Here is a 20,008-nt window from a genome sequence, read left to right as displayed (position 1 = left end):
GAAGTTGCCCGAGGTATCAGAGCAAAAAAAAAGGGGGGACCCCAATATCCATTGATAAGGGAAAAATTAAATCATGACCCCCAGACTAGTCACACTGTGAAGCAGCTAAAAACAACAGTTGAGCATACACCCTGGACAAGAAACCCGGAGTGGAAGTCTGGGTCCAGCAGGCAAGTGGGTGTGTTTGAGTGAGGTGACCCCTGGGTGGCGCACCCCAAATGTGGGCAGAGGCCGTGGGCTAGGGACGGGGGGGATAGGAGCCACTGTGCAGAGGAGGCGGAGGGGACTTGATTTGTTCTGAATGTGTTATATTTGTTTATTTGTAAAAGAGGAAAAAGTCACCCACAGCCACAGTGAAGGCGACAGGCAAGCAGAGACGGCAGGCAGATGCGTGCCTCTAAATCTGCAAGGTCAGCACAGGAGGGGAGGAGGGACCTGAAGGTCCTGGGAGGAAGAGGGGGACGGGCATGAGCGGGTATAAATGAGAAACGGTGTGTTGTAAGTGATGTAACCGCGTGCTGGGCTTGTTAACACCTGGGAATCTCAAAACACCTGCTCTTATCCTCGAGAGCCAGGCTGACAGCATCGTCCAAGGGGAATTCAGGGGCTGGCGGTCAGGCCGCAGGATGAATCACAGGAAGGAGCAGGAAGAGAGGGGCGTGGAGCGGGCTTGGTGCTGCTCTCCACCCCTGGGGGCTATGCCGACTGTGGACTCCAGCTGGAAACCCCGTCTGCCTCACCTCTGCTTCTCAGCTGGGAGCCTGGTCCTCGGAGCTCCCCTCCACCCTGTTACTCCGCTCCGGCTGCCCCCTGTTCTCAGGAGCCCACCTTCCCTTCCTGTCTGCACTGGGCTTGTCACCTGCGGGGTCCATGCCTGCCCCACCCCCTCGACAACTTGGATGGGGAGCCCAGTCTTCCCCGAAGCCCCCTCTGTCCCCAGTCGGCATCGGCACCTGGGTTCTAGGTAGGTGGGTGGCCAGGAATGTCCTGGAACCAGCCCCACATGTCCTGGCAGGTCGGCAGGTACCTACCCACATCTTGCCTGGGTGCGTCCAGCTGTTTGGTGGGACTGCCACCCAGCACTTAGACGTCGTGGCCCAGGCAGACCAGAGGGCAGGGGGAGCCACAGGGGCCCCGGCCTGGCCAGGCTCAGGGGAGCCGGGGACGGAACAGGGGTGTCACCAAGGAAGGTGACCGCCCCACCCTCGGGCAGGACCCCTGAAATCCCCTCTTGGAGCCTCTCCTGGGCGCCTTGGAGGAGGTACCCCGAGTGCCCCGAGTGGGCCTGTGACAGACTAAGTTAGGCTCTCCCCAGGGCCTCCCACGCCCTCAGGTCGGGGGACAATGGCAGCTGCAGGTGTCCGCCCCCAGCTGCTCCTGCCTCTGTGTGGGAGTCAGAGCACGCAGGGGCTGCGTCTTCTGGCAGTGGAGAGAAGGGGGTTGGTCGGGGGCGGGAGAAATGCCTTCACAGCATCCTCCCACCAGCATGCTGGCTGAGGGTCTGACCTTTCCTGCCCCGCAGGATGGGCAGCGCCTGGGCTCCGCGTTCTCATGCTGACCACGCAGAGGCCGGGACCCCGAGTGTGAGGTGCAAGCCACCTCCCTGTGCCTCGACCCAGCCTGCATTCCCCAAAGTTACCGGACGCTTCTGCTGGCTTCAGTTCCCTTAGCTCACAGCCCAGAGTGACCAAGCCAGAGGGTTCCAGGTTTAGGGCCACAGGGCTCACGGCTCTGGAGGCTCAGCTGGGAACTCTCTCTGATGGTATGGATTTCCAACCATGGAAGTTCCCGAGAACCACACCAGCAGGGCCAGAGATATGGGAGGCCAAGGAAGCTCAGATTCCTCTGAGGTCCTGGGGAGGCTAGGCTCCAGGTCCCGGGTACTCCTTGGGGATGAAGGGATCCTTGCCCTCCTTGGGTAGGGTTGGGGAGACCCCATGCCCTGGCTGTCCAGGGGTGGGTGAGATAAAAGCAGAGTTCTTTTCAGGATTACTCTGGAAACCCGTATCTCAGCGCTGATGGACAGGAGAACCAACCCTCACTTCTGTCTTCCTACAGGAGAGGGAAAAGAGGCCACTTCTCAAGATGCACGTTTTCAAATGCACATTTTCTCAGAAAATGTTGATATGATGGAAGTGGCCGGCATGAAGCATGGATGGAGCATGGGCCAGGACTATCTGGCTAACAGCTCCGGAGCTCCAGGCCAGCGGACATGGGCTCCAGGCCAGGAAGGTGGCTGCTCTGGACAGTCGTCCTGGGACAACTTCCCTGAAGGACATGACCCTGCTGGGTGCTGAGATTGAGGCCTCCCTCCCACTGTGGTTCTGACGTTTCCAGGCATTTCCAGGCAATGAAACAGACCAGGCATCCGCCCATGACCGGGGCACAGGGCCTGCTGTGTGTTCCTGGCTATTCCCTGCCCCCGCCTGAGCCTCAGTTTACTCCTTCCTATTCGAAGCCTCAGCAGATACTTTTACGGTTGAAGTGAGGTAAGTTTAGCGTGGATGCCCCCATAGGCAGGGGTTGGCCCCCATAGGCAGGGGTTTCTCAGGAACTTTTGTCTCCCCTTCCTCAAGTTTCCCCCAGAGCAAAGCTGGGGGACGAGGGGTAGAAGGGCAAGGATGCTGCCCCCACCGCACCCCCACCCGCACCCTGGCCGCCATCTGACACTGGACGCCAGCTGCTTCTTCCTGAGGGTCTGCTGCTGTGGGGACACCCCTCGAAAGCACAGACGCTGTCCGTTTTGTTCAGAGAAGGAAACCAAGGCTCAGAGGAGTGGAGCAGCTTGTTGGAGGTCATGGAGCCGTCAGCCCATCCGTGCGGTTAATCTGCCAGTCTGAAGCACTCCTGCTACATTGCTGGGGGGCGTGCGGGTGGTGGGGGCGGGGGGCTAACCAGCCTTGCAGGGACCAAAGCGGCTCAGGGTGAAGGTCGGGCTGGCTGGGAATGAAAGGTGGTCTGGTCTCAGGCCCTGTCTTTGATTCTCTCTGAAACCCTGTAGGTGCCAGCTCTTCTGGAGGGGAGCTTGGGGGCGGGGTGGGGGTGGGGTGGGAGGCTGCTCTGCAGAGCGGGGAGGAGGGTTGGGGACAGGCAGGCCCTCCAAGCGCTCAGACCAGCTCTGAGGGCCTGGGAGCTAACATGCATCTTCCCACCGCATCCAGCAGCCCCCGCTGGAACTTCAGGAAGTGGAGCTGTTGGGACCTCCCCCCACGCCCACCCCCCTTACCTCCTGCCGAGAGTGTCCTCTGCAGAGCACTTCCTGGCCTAATTAAGCAGGGTAACGAGCAGCTGGGGTGGGGGGATGAAAGCCCTGGGTGGCTGGAAGCTGGGACGGTTTACGATGGGCTTCTGCAGCTGGTGACACTCGGCGAAGTCAGTTCTTACAACCCTGGGGGGGCTGCCTGCCGCTCCCACAGCAAGCCCAGGGGATGCTGGGTCTTAGAAGGGGGCCTGGCGGGGGTCCTGAGGGGCTCAGGTCTGGGCGAGCAGCTGGTCCAAGCTCCGGCTCAGGCCCTGGCTTCCCCCCAGGCCCAGGCATCCTTGGCGACCACCACATGTCACCCCATTTCGTTTGATGCTATGGCAGAGCCAGGGGCGGCTTCCTAAGACCATGGGCTCAGAGTGAGGAAATCTGAGCTGGAGCACAGGCACCCGGGCAGTGGGCTGCAGGAGCCCCCAGGCAGGAGCCCTGGGGGGACTGGAGGCTGACCGCAGGCCTGACTTTCAGAGACACTCGGGCCAAAGGTCAGCTGTTACCACGCCAACCTGTGCCCACAGCTAGAACCCCCGCTCCACAGCTACAGCCTCTGCGTTGCACCAGTGTCTGTCCATCTGTCTGTCTGTCCATCTCTCTGCACTTACTGGTCAGTGTTCAGGGGAGGAGCACGGAGCTGGCCATCCAGTCATTCAGCTGTCACCTTCCCATCAGTAAGGAGAGGGTTTGTGGGAGCCCCCCGCCCAGTGTATTGTGAGCCCATGGCCTGCACTGTCCCCGGGGCTGGCCATGAGAAGTGCCCACGGCCAGTCCCCTCCCGAGGCGTTTCAGACTGGAAGCCTGGAGAGCATTTGCCCTGATCACCCAGGGCAGAGCTGTGTCCACTGGGTCGTCACTGGAGGCAGGAGACACAGGACCCCCCCACACACAAAGTTGACACATTTGCTTTCCCTGGTTTCCTAAATCCATCCTGTTTGGGGCCTAGTCTTCAGAGCCCTGACTCCTCACTGCACCTTCTGGGACCAGGGCCCAGGCCGGCCACAGGGAGTCTTTGGGGTCCCTGCTTCTCCACCCCTTCATCTCCTCTCTGGACTCTCAGATTCCCGTCGATTCTCCGGGCCTCTTCTTACTCTTTCTTTTTTCCTAGTTTTACTAAGAAACAACTGACACGTGACCCTGTGTGAATTCAAGGTGCACAGCACAACGCCTGGATGTGTGTGCCGCGGAATGTCCCTCCCTCTGGACAAAGGGCGGCGGGTCACAGGTAACCACAGTTCCGGTTTCTGCCCCCAGGTGGGTGTTTGTGGAACATGGTCTGCAGTCTTCGGAGATGCAGCGGCCGGTGCCGTGCCCCCACCCAGCCCTGGGCCCTTCCCCGTGGGCAGCTCCTGGCCTCTCTGCCTCCCATGGGCCAGTGACGCTGCTGAGAAACTGCGGGCAGAGACCTTGGTGGGACAGATAAGGGGCGGTTCTCTCATTTGCAGCGAATCTTCCCAACGGCCTGAGCTGGAGCCTTGAGGCTGGTCAGCCTTGTCTGGAGATGGAAAATCGTGGGCATTTAGGCTAAAGGCCAGGAGCTGGAAAGGCTGCTCTGGGCAAGTGGGTTCCGGGGAGCTCAGGGCCTGTGCAAGAGCCCCTGCCTGGAGGTGAGGGTATCTCAGGGGCAAGCAAACAGAGGGACCGTCCCAGGAGGCCCAACGCAGCCCCCAGAGTGTCCATGGGGGCCGGGGACTCGGGAAGATGCTGCCCTGGAGGAGACAAGCTCGCCACCCTGCAGGGCCCGACTTCCTTTTCATCCACATGCTTGTACTTCACAGCTCACTTACCTCTGTGCTTACATGCCATCTGTGGTCAGAAGGGACTCCAGGCCGTTTCTAGGTGATGGTGTGGCTCCAGGAATCCAGAGCAGGTGAACGGTTGAGGTCCAGGCTGTTGGGGAAGCAGGGCTGGTGGGAGGATGATGCCAGCAGAAAACACAGGTTTGAGGAAATGCTGTGACATCTGAGCTGAGGAGCCACTCCCAGCTGCCTGCCTGGTGGTGGTGACAAAGAGGGAAACTGTGTGTGTGATGGAGAGGGCTCCCTTCCCACCCCCACCCGAAGTGCAGCCTTGCTCAGGTGCGCTCCGTTTTGCCGGTTGGCAGGGCTCTGCCTGCCTCACCAGGCTGAAGGCCACCGGCCCTGCTTCCAGACCAAGCATGGCCATCCCCGTCAGCATCCATGGTCTGGGCCAGACGCCTCCACAGTGTCCGTCCAGCAGCCCTGCCAGGGCCCTAGGTGACTGCAGACCTCACCTCCAAGTGCCCTGAGCAAGCACACTGCCCGGTGCATGGAACCCAGTAAGTTATTTGCTGCCCACAAGTGTTTTTTTTTTGCCCTGAATTATGTGCCGCACCTCACTAATTACCCTATGTGTATTTTCTCCTGTGACTCTGGTAATTATCCAGTGACATGCGTGCTATCATTATGTCCACTTTACAGATGAGGAAACTGAGACTGGGGTCGGGCCTGAGGGCTCCCAGTGGTGGAACTGGCTTCCTAACTCGTGCTACTGGAGACTGTGGGGAATTTTCTGCTTAGAGCCTTTTATTGGGGCGGTTTTTCTCTGTAGTCAGACGGTTCGCCCTGGAAGGAACAGGAAAAGGCCTCTCCTCACGTCCACGGTGCTTGCTGTGTCGGGGGAGCTTGGGGAGTAGTTTTGTCAATGACAGAGGGAACTTTATGACCCTTCGTGAGCAGTCGGTTTGACCAAAGTCACAGTGGAGTGTCCCAGACGCACAGACGCGGGGCTCCTCTCAGGCCACAGAGCAAAGGGCTGGAGCAGAGCCAACTCCTACGCCTTGTCATTTTCCTGTTTATTGACACTTAACCCCAGTTGTGCAAACAAGACGAAGGTGAGAAGGTGCAGCAGCAGGAGGGGCCCACCAGGCCAGGGTCGGGGGTCCGGCCTGTGGACGGCAGGCCCGTGTCTCCCTTGCAAAGCCTTCTCTGGGCCACTTTCTCCCCGCCAGGTGTGGTCCTTTGCTCTCACTGAGGGAGGCCTGGGGAGCCTCCTTCTGACCTTGCGGCCTCCCTGCCTCCCTGGAGCGGTCAAGGCTCTCAGCCAGGGCCCCCGCGTCCTCCTCACACCCAAGACCCTGGGCTGGGTCTGGAAACATTTTGATTGTTGTAACTGGGGCCACAAAGAGGAACTGCTTGGCCCCAAGTGTCAGTAGTGCGTGGACAGCGGCTGAGGACCCTGCCCCACGAGCAAGGAGGCACCATCCGCCAGCACCACATGGACCTCCTGGGGCACTGGGGGGTGGGGCCCTTTGCTCCGCCCACTTCCACTGTCCCCTTTCCACCTTGCCTCCCACGGAATTTACAGGAAAGGACACGATCGTATTTACTGATTTATTCTCTGGCCTCTCCATAGTTCTCCATCCAGGGATTGGGCCCCTCCCACATGTCCCGCTCCCCAGGGGGGGAAGCAGCCGAATGCTGGTGTTTTACGTACATCACCTTCATGTCACCTGGAAAATAAGGAGGAGCTGAAGCTGTGAGGCAGATTGTGCTTTCACTTTGCCACTGGGAACATGAAGGCTCAGAGAAGTTATGTAGCCTGTCCAGGATCACACAGCTCTCAGAGTTTGAGCCCAGCTCCCAGCCTTGCAGCCCAGCCCTCCTGCTGCTTCCCACAGAGCGGCGGCATCAGGCTGTGTGGACGAAGGGCCCAGGGTCGGCACCTGGACAGGAGCTTGTTTTCCTCAAACAGGAGGGAGTATGGGCGCTTCGGGGTAAGACAGGCTGGCGTTGTCCTGGATGCCCTGTTCAGCTTCTCAGAACTCAGGTGAGCTGGGAGAAACCCAAACTCATATTGCCGAGGAAACCTCTGGGGGCCCCACCAGCTCTCCCAGGACGGGCCTTCAGTGGTACAGCCCCGGGCACTGGGGGCTTGTTACCCAGAGCAGCCCGGAGCTGACTGCCAGCCCAGAATCTGTTGTGACAACGTTTAGTTTGTTAATGCGAGTGTGTGTGTGTGTGTGTGTGTGTGTGCACGGGAGCACCACCAGCATGGTGGCCTGTTCTCAGGGGTTCCCCTGGGCCCTGGCCCCAGGGCCCCCCTCCACCCCAGACACCTTCTCTTGCATCCGCATTAGATGGGCCCCTTCCTCGTGGGTTTCCTGTGCTTGGCAGCCTTGCGTTCCTCAGGGACCAGACGCTGCACAACTGTTTTGCTGGAAGTGGCTGCTGGGGGTGGGGTGGGAGATGTAGGGCTCCTCTCCAACCCTGGTGTGGGGGGGCGGGGAATGCAGGGCTCCTCCAAGGCTCTTCCCCAGCCCTGGTGGGGGTGGTGGGGGAGTGAGCAGCTGCCTCTGCGGGGAGCCTGGCTGCTGAGGATGGAGGCAGAAGGGGAGGAGGGGTGGGGCTTGGGGACCTCGGCGACGCCGTTGCTGTCGGGGGAGGAGGAGGAGGAGGAGGAGCAGCTGCTGACTTGTTTATCTGCTCAGCTGTTTGTGTCCAGGAGCCCGAGAGAGACAGAAGCAGCTGGGAGTAGAAAAAGCTGCCCGGCAGGGCCGGCCCGCCTTCTACCTCGGCCGTACGTCCTGACACCAAAGCAGAACCGCCAGCCCAGGAGAGACTGGAAGGGGCCTCCTTCTCCCCACCTCAGAAGGGCTTCTTTGGGGCCCTCGTGCTTGTCTCTGCCGTGCAGACACCCGTGTGCCATCCTCGCCCTCGCCGAGGGCAGCACCCTCACTGTGGGTTGGGGAGGGGCAGGGTCCTCACCGGGAGGCAGCATCCTCGCCAGGGACAGGGTCCAGGGGGGTGGGCAGCGTTCTCGCTGGGGGCAGCGTTCTCCCTAGAGGCAGGATCCTCACTGGGGAGCAGGGTTCTCCCTGGAGGCAGAGTCGTCCAGGGCAGCACCCCCGGGTTAGCACTGGCACAGACATTCCCAGGCCCCTGTCTGCTCTGTCTCCCTTGTGAGCTGCCAAGTCCCTGGGGCCAAAGCCGCTAGGTTCTGGACTTTGCATCAGCTGGACCAAACTGGTGCAAATAGTCTCCAGCAGGACTGCCCCAACCCTGCTCCTTCTCCCCAAAGCCCCCACCGCTCACCTCTTTGACTGCCCCAGACCTGGCAGACTCACCCCCTGGTCCCCTCCCCAGGGCCTCATAGATTGTTTGGTTTTGACCAGGTTAGTAAACACACCAGTCCTCGCAGCAGAGTCGGCTGTAATCACAGTGCAATTTCCACAGTTTGCTTGTTTTTCCCCTTGGCTCTTTTTCCACCTTATTATTTCCTTCTTGCTGTTTGTTTACATGAGAACATGGCTGGAACTCCCTCCCCACCTCGCCCCCAAGATGAGTCTGGTGGCAGAGGACACTCTGTGTCTCTGGAGCTCAAAGTCAGGCCCCTCTGTTGACAGAGGCTCTGCTGCTCGGGCCCTGGACCTGGGGGCTGGGGCGGTGTGAGCGTTGCAGAGGCTTAGACGATGACGCCTGTGGCCAGAACGCCCACAGGGCCCAGCTCTCTGCTATGGACACATGGCCCCTGGGGGTTGCGTGGTACCCATGGGCAGGAAGGAGAAGAGCAGGCTGGGTGATCTGAGGAAGGACGAACCTGAGACTGTTGGTCCGTGGGTGGATGGTGGGGGTCTGGAGAGGCTGAGGGTGGGAGAGTGAGAGCAGGGATCAGCAGGCCCTCCTTGGCTGCTAACGAGTTAGGTGGTCTGGGCAGACACTTCCCCTCCATGGGCATCCTGCTTAAAGGCAGGATTTGGGGCTCTGATCTCTGGGTCCTTTTCGGCTTTACGGATTTTCTCCTTTTAGAATGCTAATTTCTTTGTCTATAGCCCATTTCCGCCTCCAGAGACCAGGTAGCCCCATAAAACCACTGCTTAATGGTGCTGGTAACCCAGCTGGCGTGGATGACTGCCTGCTTCCCTGAGCCCGGATGCTCTAGCAAAGACCGGTTAAAACTTTGATCACTGGGGAGCTCTGGAAGCTTCCCTCTGACGGGTCAGGGGCTCCAAAGGGCAGGAGAGCCAGGGTACCATGATCCTTAGCGTTTCCTGTGCTATTTCTATGGAACAAGGGCCCCTCCCCCAGACCTCTTACACCACTACACCTCCCTCCAGGCACATTCCCTGAGCTCTGCTTGACAGAGCTTGACTGAAGTCAGGCTCCGGCTCTTCGCCTTTTTAATTTGAATTTTATTTGTTTTTGCACATGGGATTCTCCATATTCATGGTGGCCAGCAAGATCTTTAGTTGGGGCCTGTGGGATCTGATTCCCTTACCAAGGATTGAACCCAGGCTCCCTGCATTGGGAGCGCAGGTCTTAGCTACTGAAAGTCCCCTTTACCCTTTTAAAAATTTTGGCTGCACCATGTGGCCTGCGGGATCTTAGTTGCTCGGCCTGGGATTGAACCTGTGTCTCCTTCAGTGGAAGCATATAGTCTTAAACCCTAGACTTCAGGGAAGTCCAGGCCAGGACTCTTGGGCCTCAGATGGTATTCCTGTCAATTTACCAATGTTGTTGCTGGACACAAAGGATTACAGCAGACACACGCGGCCTGGTCCTCAGAGGACACATCTGTCCTGGGCCCCCCATCACTCCCCATAATCTCAGGGAACATGGGAAAGGACATCATTACACTGACCATTACACTTTCAAAGGTGACAGTGGAATTTCTTCCTTATTTTTAAGAAAACTGAGTCAACTATATTCCAATAAAATAACTAAAAAAAATAAGAATAAAACTGGAAACTAGAAATTCATTCAAGTAGAAGTGCATTTGCAATCATATATATATATATATATATACATTTTAAGCTGAAAGTTAGACCTCAAAGGCCTGATTAGATTCTGATTTAAGCTTCTTGGCAAGAACACAGCCTACCTGCTGCCTCTGGTTCTGTCACTAACGGAGGCATCATTGGGGGGTGGGGCTTATCACAGGGGGAGATGTCTCCAGGGAGGGGGACAGGCAAGAAGGAAGCAGACAAGGGCTGGTTCCTAACACAAGTTCCTACGACAAATCTCAGGATGTGTGCCAGGGCAGAGGGTCCTGCTTTAAGACTGGGGGCCTAAGAGGCAAGCTCAGACTCAGGGCTCTAGACAGCAGCCATCCAGAGAGCCTTGAGCTGCGGCCCAAGGCCCCTCCCAGGAGCTCCTGGGGATCTGAGTGCAGTGGAGCAAAGGAACAGGGCTGATGCAGAGACAGGTGGACACAGTGTGGCAGGTTCTAAGCTCTTTGGTCTTGGGCTGCTGCTGCTGCTAAGTCACTTCAGTCGTGTCCGACTCTGTGCAACCCCATAGACGGCAGCCCACCAGGCTCCCCCGTCCCTGGGATTCTCCAGGCAAGAACAATGGAGTGGGTTGCCGTTTCCTTCTCCAATGCATGAAAGTGAAAAGTGAAAGTGAAGTCGCTCAGTCGTGTCCGACTTTTAGCGACCCCATGGACTACAGCCTACCAGGCTCCTCCGTCGATGGGATTTTCCAGGCAAGAGTACTGGAGTGGGGTGCCATGGCTTTGGCAGGTGACTTGAACTCCTTGAGCCTTGATTTCGCTGGCACCATAGTTATCCTATGTAACAGAGGAGTTTTAGAAAAGACCCTGATGCTGGGAAAGATTAAAGGCAGGAGGAGAAGGGGACGACAGAGGAAGAGATGGTTAGGTGGCATCACTGATTCAACGGACATGGGTTTGAGAAAGCTCCGGGAAATGGCGAAGGACAGAAGAGCCTGGAGTGCTGCAGTCCACGGGGTTGCAAAGAGTTGGATACGACTGAACGACTGGACAACAACCAAAGGGGAGTTTTAGGGGCTAGCACCCATGGACGGGGACCTCGGCACAGAGGGTGCCCAGGAGACGAGCTCGTGGTGGTGGAGAGAGCTGTGGACACAGTGATGGGCCCAGTCCAGCAGGTGGGGCTGCCCCTCCTCCCAGGAGAAGGGAGCCCCAGGTGCTGGGTGAGGTGAGGCTTGGAGCAGCTGGAGCTTTGCCACATAAGGGACTGTGGATTCTCTGATTAGGAGGAGCTGGTGGGTGGAGGCTGGCAGGGCAGAGTCATGTCACACGTCTTCAGGGCCAGGCCCTCTCCGCCCACTTGCTGCTGGTGGGGCTATACCTGCTGGGACAGGTTGCCTGCCTTTGCTGTTTGAGTCCTGGGTTGACCCCATAGTCCTCTGTGATCTGGGTTTTAGGGCCTATCACGTATGGACGAACTCTGGATTTAAGACGAGGGAGAACTCAGCTCTTGAGATTTAAAAATAAATAAACATTCAAACATAAAATGGTGACTGTGGCCTTAAATATGAAAAACCCACCCTGAAATGTGGGTGATGAGCTGAGCAAGCAGCGGAAACCAGGATGAGAATGTGACTCTCCAGTCAGAATCATTTTGGTTTCCAACAACAGACAGAACGTGTAGCTAGGAGAGGCCTGAAGGGCAGGGCGTCTAATCCCACAACAAAAAAGTCCAGAAGAGGTGTTCAGACAGGCAGGCGCTCAACACGCTCACAGCTCTGTCCCAGCTTATTTGTGGTCCCCTCAACTCTGCCCTCATGACCCAAGATGGCTGCTGCAGTGCCCACTGTTACGCACATTGTTCAGTTCAGTTCATTTGCTTAGTCGTGTCTGACTCTGCAATCCCATGGACTGCAGCACGCCAGGCTTTCCTGTCCATCACCAACTCCACAACATATCATTATGACAATAAGCAAAGATGACAAAGGTGCAGGGGGTGTCTGCTCCAAAACACCCTGTCAAGGTCAGGGTCGCCTTGTGCTCTGACCAGAGCAGGTCACACACCTGCTCCAAACCAGTCACTGTCTAAAAAGCCAGCCCCCCTCCCCCAACGTGGCTCCGAAATCACATTTCACCCCCTGGGGCTGGGCCCACCTCCCCTGAAGGTATTGCTGCTGCTGCTAAGTCGCTTCAGTCGTGTCTGACTCTGTGCGACCCCATAGACGGCAGCCCACCCGGCTCCCCCATCCCTGGGATTCTCCAGGTAAGAACAATGGAATGGGTTGCCATTTCCTTCTCCAATGCATGAAAGTGAAAAGTGAAAGTGAAGTCGCTCAGTCGTGTCCGACTCTTCGCGACCCCATGGACTGTAGCCTACCAGGCTCCTCCGTCCATGGGATTTTCCAGGCAAGAGTACTGGAGTGGGGTGCCATCACCTTCTCTGCCCCTGAAGGTATTACCTCTGTACAAAACCAAAGGAGTCAAGCAGAAGTTGGTGGAGGGCCAGCAAGGTCAACTGTGGTAACGAAGGAGCATCGTCCCCCAAGCCACTGTCATGAGGTCCCTGGGGAGAGACGCAAGATTCGAGAAAGGCCCCAGTGTGCAGAGAGCAAACCCATGTGCAGGAGAGCGAGAGGACAGACCCAACTGTGGGGTGGCCTGGCCTTCGGGGAAGGTCACCAAGTGAGAAGTTTGCCTCCTTTAAGAGAAAACTGAGAACTGATTCTGTGACAGGAGGGCAGCCACAACGACTGTGCCAGCTGCCTGGACCCAGAGCCAGGTGTCAGGCCGTGATCTGGGACCCTTTTGGGCCCCATGCTGAGGATCTGGGAGGGGGAGGCGGTCATACGCTTGTCTGAGAGGAGCAGCTGGTTTTGCCTTGAATGGAGGGTCCAGTTTTGCCCAATCTGCAGATCTTTCAAGAGAAGTTCAAATTTTAAAATGTTATATGAAATTGTCTTGCTTCAAAAAGCTACAAATTTTTTAAAAAGTTATAATTTGGTGGCCCAGGGACTTCCCCAGTGGTCCACACTCCCAGTGCAGGGGACCCAGGGTCAATCCTTGATCAGGAAACTAGATCTCACATAGCCACAACTAAGACCCAGCATAGCCAAATAAGTAAATAAATAAAATATTTTAAAAATAAAATATGGTGGCTCAAATACATCTGTGGGTTAGATTTTGAGCTGCAGGTAAACAGGTTTGGAAAATGGGGAAATGTTACTGGGATAAAGAAGATGTTATCAAACATATTTATGTTAATTATTACACAACTTGACTGTAAGTTTACTAAAAACCATTCAACTGTAGAGTGAAATGGATGAATTATATGATACATCAGTATGCCTCTATGAGGTATGAAAACATCCAGCCTGCAGACTGGTGGCGTATTCTTCCAAAGTCCTCCCCTGACCTTCTTTTGGGTTTTCTGCCACCTGCCCTGGGTGTTCTTGACAGCAGATCAGGACGACCTTCCCTGGTTGCCAAGGTCACTCTTGCTGGTGGTCCACTAACTCCTCAGAGTTGACATCTATCGATGGGGAGGAAGGACAGCCTGGTGGTGACTGGAGGGCCATGGGGTCACCTGGCCCCTTCCTTTGGCCAGCCCTGTGACCCTGGGCATGTCACCCTTTGGGTCAGCTCCTTGGTTTCCTCATATCTGTGATGGGAATAGCTCCTGGAGGATTAAATGAGATGATATGTGACAAAGCCTCACAATGAAGCCCTCGGGGGCTATACAGTTATCACTGGAAGATCTCATCTTGCAGAGCGGGCGCCCCCTTCCTCTACCCACTGTCTAGAACTCCATCACTAAGCTCCACTGCGCCCAAGGATGGGGCTCCCCCACCCACTAGGGGTCCAGAGGCTTTTCAGATTTCAGCCTGAGTTTCATTACAGAGAGGTTTAGATGTGGACCTTGTGGGGCCTTGGGTGTTGTGGGTAGGGCTGAGGGAGTGCGCGAGCTGCAGGTGTTTCCTGGGAAGTCAGATTTAGGCTCCTTTTCTTTAGAAATTCAAGAAGGGCTGATGGATACCCTCTGCTCCTGTTAAAGCCAAATAGATGTCTGCAGAAGTGATGGTGCCCTGGAGTCACAGTCAGAGACACAGGGAGTGTTATGTGTGGAGGCTGTGACCCCACCACCATAGGGGCATTGGGATTCCCAGGCCCAGGGAAGCTTGCCCTCACCACGCATCCCCGCTCTCCCCGACCCCCCGTCCACCCTCCCTTCCACACCCCCCGACCCCTGCCTGATTTTGCTCTGCTAATCTGAGGCCCACCCACCAACATGGCCCCTAAAAGGGCCCTGTCTGTATTCACTGTGAAGCTCCTGAAATGAAAGCACCTTGGTTGCTGCCCTGGACTCCCAGCCGCAAAGAGGGAGTCCCCGGCCTGATCAAGGGGCCCAAGAACTTCACCTGGGGACCCAGGAGGAGCTTTGTGACTCGGAGTGAACACAGGGGCCTTCCAGAGGGCAGTATGGGGTATGTGGGGTTGAAGGCAGGCAGGGGGAACCAGGCCAGGTCAGACCCTTGACCTGGAAACTGCAGGGGAGAAAGAAGCTTGTGTCAGCCCACTTGGCTGGTCCTCAGTTCCCTGAGTCCTCAGTTCTCATCCGTCTGTGCGATTCCATTTATCCTTCCCAAATCCTGTAGCCTCTTCCTTCCCCTCTGCCCTCATCCTGTGGACCAGAGCCAGTGTGGCCAGGAGGGAGCCTGGGGCCCCTAAACAAGCCAGGGGCAGGCTGGGCTGGGGTAGGCTGCAGGGATGAGCTCCGGAGGCCTGCACAAGGCAGGGCGGCAGGGAGTCCCTTTTCTCCTCCACGCTGGGGGTGGAAAATGTCAGTTTACACCTGTTGTTGGGGAGTGGGGGACGATGGTGAGCAGAGCAAGCCCGGCAGTTGTCTGGAGGTTTTAGAAACCTGAAATGAAACTCTGAGATCTTGAGTCGTCCATGTGACAGGCCTTCTGACAGCTTTCACTGTTTTGAACAGAAAGACCAGCAGGAGCAGCAGCTGGAGACCCCTGGCTGCTTCAGCCCCGGCCTCGGGGACCCCCTCCTTCGGATTCCAGCAGCACCTGAAGTCTGGCCACCAGTGGAACCGGGTCACTCATGGCTGGGAGGCTCCTGTTGCTTTCTAGGAATCTGTCTGTTCGTTCCTCCCCCACTCCCCCCACCCCCAGCAATAATCTGAGCTCACTCAGACCCGGGGTCCAGGTGTCTGACCACCGTTCACTCCAAGGAAGCTCTTCCTGCTCAGACCAGACACGTCTGCCCTGTCAGAGGCCTGGGTTCACCACGTGGACGGGACCCTTTCTGTAAGCAGAAGATGAGATAGCCCTTCCTGGAAGCCTGGGGTGCTTCATTCCAAACTCAGTCGATACTTCTGTCTCCTCATCCCATTTACCTCCTTCAGGTAGTGAAGAGGTTTGGGGCTGGAATTCCAGATGGTGTCATCTCCAGGCTGGGTCATGTCCCCAGATTCGTACCCTGAGACCCAAGATGGGGCTGTACATGGAGATGGGAGCCTCCTGTACGTGGAGTCAGGGGCTGTACGTGGAGCAGGGCCTCCAGAGAGGGATTAAGTGTAAGTGAGGCTGTTGGGTTGAGTCCTGATCCAATCTGGCCGGCGTCCTTACGGGAAGAGAACATTTGGACACAGAGAGACCAGCAGTCCAGGTGACAACACAGCGAGAAGGTGGCCACCTCCAAGCCGCGGAGGGAGGAACCAAACCTGCGACACTGTGACCTTGGACTTCCGACCTCTGGAACTGGGAGGAATACATCCCCATCATGTAACACCCCTCCGCCACCTCCATTTGGTATTCCGTCATGGCAGTGCCTGAAAGCTCCTGCAGAGAGAGAGCCTGAGACCTCCAGAAGGAAGTGTCACAGATTCAGTGCCCGCCTTCTGGAAATCCCCCGTGGCTTCTGGCCTGTGCCTGCGGGCAGGGTTTCCGGAGGGCAGGGTTCTCTGAGGAGCTGTGGTCCATCTGTGTCCTGGGCTCCCTGCTGCAGACAAAATGCCTGTGTGTCCATCAGAGTCCTCCTCTCTCAGGCCTCCCACGTGCCTCCTACTTGCTCACGCTGCACCCCCACGTTGCACCCAGGTACCCTGGAATGTCACCTCACGTTGTGAGGAAGTGCACAACTCGCTCTGCACTGTGGCTAAGGGTGTCTTAGGAATGTCCTCCCAGGGCCCGGGTCTCTGCCAGGCGGATGGCACCAGGCAGCCCACCCGCGCCCACGCCAGCTGGTTGAGCTGTCGCCACCTTCAGCTTAGGCCATCTCCTGGGCCCCAGCCAGGAAGCTGTGACTTGGAGCTGGGGGTGGCCACAGAGACGTGAACCTAAACAAGTCCTGGGGAAAGACAGGGAGACAGCAACAGGCAGAGAGGCCCTGGGCCGTGGGTGAGCATACGCCCCAGGATTTATTTAACCCCAGAGGCCGTCCTGTGTCTGCTGGCTGTTTTTCCATCTCCTCCCGCCGGCACCTGGGGAGGCTGTGTACTCACCTGAGTTCCCGCTGCCCAGGGTCAGCTGTGTGTTGGTCACCCCGGCCCAGCTTTGCCCAGCCCCTTAGTATCTGCTCTGAGCACACAACCCCTTTCCGGTGTTTAAAAACATTCTGCAGGGATCCTCGCAGGCACGCTCGGCTCACCAGGCAGCCTTGTGTGCAATCAAGGACGGTGTTTTCAGGACTTCCCTGGTGGTCCAGTGGTTAAGACTCAGCCTTCTAATGCAGGGGTTGTGGGTTCGATCCCTGGTCAGGGAACTGAGATCTCAAATGCTGCAAGGTGTGGCCAAAAATTAAAAATAAATAAATCTTAATAAAAAAAAAAAGAGCAGTGTTTTCTCGGCAGGCCTGTGACTGCAGACCTATACGCTGAGCCTGCATGGCCTGCCATGACCTTAGTGACGTCGGTAGAGTGCCCTCTGCTATAGAACACAGAACAGTCTCAGGTCCAAGGACATCTGTGTTTCCCCCCAAATAAGTCATATGCTTCAAAGGAGTCAGAATAACATGAAAGTGTTTTCAGAAAAATCCCGCTGTCACACCCAGTCCTCCCCGCCTGATCCTGAGCATCCAGCCCATGGAGCCAGGCCGCCAGCTTTCTGGGTGTGCTCCCAGAGGGGCTCTCCGCAGATGGCCGTGAGGAAGTTCTACCCTTTCTTCTTCCTTTCTGAGACTGGGGTAGCCCAGTATGCCTCTCTGCACCCTTTTTTTTTTCTCTTGATGTGAATGAAATTTGCAGAGAAGGAAGGATTTCCAGTCTGGATAAGGCACAGCAAACCCTGAACAGTCTATCAGGCACCCAGCCTGTCTCTGCTGGTGGCCTGCTGGTCTTTTCCAACGTTCGGATGGGTGTTCAATGGCTGTCAGTGACCAGCTTCATATGGTGTCATTTCCTGCCTGCGACCACTGATTCCTCTCCAGTTCTAACGTCTCTAAGGCCAGTGACCAGCTGGCTGGGTGACAGTCTATTCCAGGCATGGAGGCTTGAGCTGGAATTTGTGAAGCTGAGTCACAGCTGGACTGAGAGATGGTCTCAACGCCTCTGAAAGTGCTCACGGATTTTCCGTAGGAGCCGGCCCTTCTGCCCATCCCCGGGCCCTCCAAGCCATGCACCCCAGGGTGGTGTGAGCTGCCGCCAAATCTCCAGCCCCAGAAGGAGGCCCCAGCTCAGCCGCGGTCCTGACCCCCTCCCAACAGGGTGGTGCCCTGCTCTTGTTGCAGGGAGGAAGCCAATTTTGACTCCATGTTGGAAACTCTTTTCTTTGACTTGCTTTTACTATTATAATCATACTCAATGGCTTGCCTGGAGGATCCTGCCCCTCTGCTTGACTGTAAACCAAAGTGCCTTTGTTCAGCTCCTGGAGAGATATTTTGTCCCTGCCCACCTATGAATAGAAGAGATTAACATACCCCTTCTGAAGGCTGGACATATTCTTGGAGATGCTTTGCAAGACTGAAAACGCTTTCCCTTTACTTCCCACCGCATCTCCTCTTTATTCTGCTTTTTGACATTAGTTCCTCATTGCTTCTTTCTCTCTGATCTATAAAAAGAGCCTGGCATCCAGACCCCAATAAGATGGCTATTTTGAGGTGCTAGGCTGCCATCTTCTTGGTCTGCCGGCTCCCTGATTAAAGTCTCGTCCTTGCCTCAACACCTCGTCTCTCGGATTCACTGGCCTGTCATGCGGTAAGCAGAGCGAGCATGGACGTGATAACACTCTGACTCACGGGGTCACCTCCTCTGACCACTTCTGCCTGGTCCCCCTCCTCTCCTGATTCTTCTGAGTTCTCAGTTGCCTGGAGAAGGTTCACAGGCAGATTCCTTTTCACCTAAAATGGTCAGCTCAGCCTCTAGCAGGGCGCACACATCAGCCTGCAGCCTGAGGCCCTTCCCAACCTCAGCCCCCTCGGCCGGCCTCCTTATGCAGAAATGACCCAAGTGCCCTGCAGTCTCCTGAAGGGGTGGGGGTGGGGCTGTCCCTTCCTGCAGATCGGGACACACTCTACTGTCACCCCTGGGGACTCCAGGGGTGACGGGGGCACCCCCGGGGGGCCCGAGGGCAGCTCTTCAAGCTGGTGTGGGGCTGGGTAGCCACAGAGGCTGGGCTGAAGTGGGATTGTTGGCCCTGGATGCCCAGCCATGTCCAGCCCGGGGCCAGGCACCCTCTGTTTCCCTCCTTCCCTCCCTTCCTCACTCTTCCCCAAGGTCTCTGCAGGTACAACCCCGACCCGCGAAGATGCTCCTCCTCCCTCTGTCGCTTCTACCCAGCCCCGACCCGGTCTCATTTAAAATGTCACTCCCTGTGGACACTGCCTCGACTCCCCTGCGCTGGGTGGTTCTGCCTCCTACACTGGTCTCATTCCTCCAGACCCTAGATGCGATTCTTTCCGTGCGTGTAAGTCATGCATCATTGACCTGTGCTCTCCTCTCTGTACAGACTGCAGAGGGAAGGACTGCCCCTCTGGCACAGGGCCAGGCACAGAGCAGGTCTCAAAACAATTCGGTGAATGAACAGAAGAGCAGGAGAGACTCAGAGGCTCGACATTGCTTCATCAGTGAGCACTCAGCCAGCCAGATGCTGGGAACATCAAAATAAACTCCGGTCAGGGTCCCTGCGGTCAAGACCTACATGGAGCCTGAGGGGCGGGGTGGGGTGGTGCTGGCGGGGAGGGGGGGCTCCGGTGGGGAAGGGGAGCTCCAGTGGGGCAGAGGGCTCTGATGGGGAAGGGGGGGGCTCTGGTGGGGAAGTGGGGACTCTGGTGGGGAAAGGGGGCCTCTGATGGGGAGGGAACTCTTGTGGGGAGGGTTCTCCCCATGCCCCTGTTTAATCTGAGTTCCTGCCCTCAGTCGAGCTTGAAGTTCTGTGCCCGTTTCTATCCTTGACGGATCTCCCCCCACCCCACCCCACCCCAGTTTTCTGGTGAAATAAAAGTCCTCCATGTCACCTTGAGTTACGACCCCGGGATTCTGTCCTCTGTCAAAGCCCTGGCTTGTCCTGGGAACTTTTCATCTCCTCTCCTGGGATCTTGCGTCCCCTTTCGGTCTCTTTCTTCTCAGCCCTGATGGATTTTTTTTTTGTTTTTTTAATAAAGTGCTGGCCCACCCAGTCGGTCCCTTCCCTCCAGCCTGCGTCAGCTCTTCACCCTGACAATAACTGCACTTAAAGATTCATTATTGTCGTTTGCATTTAAAAGGTAATCCCGGTGGCCCCGGGGCAGACTGTTCCTGGTATTGCAACTTTAAAATATTTAAGACACCTACATTTGCATTTTAATACATGCCTCGCCAGGTTCCGTGTTTGTGGTGGAGTCACCCCAAATCTTTCTATTTGCGTTGAGGGAGAGGAAGCCTGGCGGGGCGCTGGCGTGGGCACACCTGGGAGCAACTCCAGACGCTAATGCAGGTGCTCAGCAGGTTGGGGGTGGCCAGGGTGGTGCACTGGATTTAGAAAAGGCAGAGGAACCAGAGATCAAATTGCCACCATCCGCTGGATCATCGAAAAAGCAAGAGAGTTCCAGAAAAACATCTACGTTTGCTTTGTTGACTATGCC

This window comes from Capricornis sumatraensis, chromosome 4 (assembly GCF_032405125.1).
Source record: "Capricornis sumatraensis isolate serow.1 chromosome 4, serow.2, whole genome shotgun sequence".
In the NCBI taxonomy this organism is placed as follows: Eukaryota; Metazoa; Chordata; class Mammalia; order Artiodactyla; family Bovidae; genus Capricornis; species Capricornis sumatraensis.
The sequence above is the reverse complement of the archived record's forward strand: the minus strand, read 5'-3'. Positions refer to the sequence as shown.